This window comes from Lemur catta, chromosome 2, assembly GCF_020740605.2.
Source record: "Lemur catta isolate mLemCat1 chromosome 2, mLemCat1.pri, whole genome shotgun sequence".
NCBI lineage: Eukaryota > Metazoa > Chordata > Mammalia > Primates > Lemuridae > Lemur > Lemur catta.
This window is the reverse complement of record NC_059129.1, coordinates 28,655,010-28,655,848: the sequence shown is the minus strand read 5'-3', so window position 1 is coordinate 28,655,848 and position 839 is coordinate 28,655,010. Positions and strand designations below refer to the sequence as shown.

The 839-nt window shown below is 38.1% G+C and overlaps 1 non-coding gene across 1 annotated transcript; it reads right to left on the bottom strand.

Annotated features, from left to right (window-relative positions):
* Positions 1 to 299: 299 nt before the first annotated feature.
* Positions 300 to 407, bottom strand: LOC123633655. Its single transcript, XR_006733682.1, has one exon. It is a non-coding gene; the product is annotated as a U6 spliceosomal RNA (small nuclear RNA).
* Positions 408 to 839: the final 432 nt, after the last annotated feature.

Sequence of the window (839 nt, the reverse complement as noted above, 5' to 3'; positions counted from 1 at the left end):
TTGGCCTCCCAGAGTGCTAGGATTACAGGCATGAGCCGCTGCACCCAGCCAATTCTCCTTTTGCTCTTCAAATTTCGTCTCTTCTCCTGAAGTGCTGACTTTCAAAAATCCACAGAATCAGCATGTTTCTTACAAAGTGGCTTGTTCTTGGAGAAAAAGGTCTGACCTTCCAAACTTTCACAGCGCACTGAGTATGCAAAGCGAGTGTCATGCCAGGTGTAGCCCAGAGCTACATGTCACCAGTTTCTATGGGAAATTCACATCCATGACATATAGCCCAAAGAGGGCATAATAATCAGTAAAATATGGAACACTTCGTGAATTTGCATGTCATCCTTGTGCAGGGACCATGCCAATCGTCTCTGTATCGTTCCAATTTTTAGTATAGGTGCTGTGGAAGTGAGCACTTTTAAAGCTTTTCCGTGAGCTGTTTTGGCTCAACCTCAGAAGGATACAGAGCACATTTTACATGCACAGGATGTCTCTGCTGTGTTAACTCAGCAACTTGGAAGGAAGGAATGCACTTTAAAAGAAGGAAATTATATAATTTTAAAAGTTGTATTGATTTGTATAAAACAGCTGGCTCTGCTGTAAGTTCTCATGAAAAGCCTTAGTAATTTGATTTAATACTTCAATGGTATTTTTGCAGTGGAAATGATCATTAAAGTAATATATCGCTCCAACACAAATATAATTTTATTGTATTACAAAGTACTGTATTGATTTGCCAAAGTTGTATAGTTTGGAAAACGTATTACCTTCTATGGATTTCTATTGCCAAAAGACTTTAGGTTTTAAAGTGCTGTATTGTAGGCTGATTGTATTAACTAAGAAATATT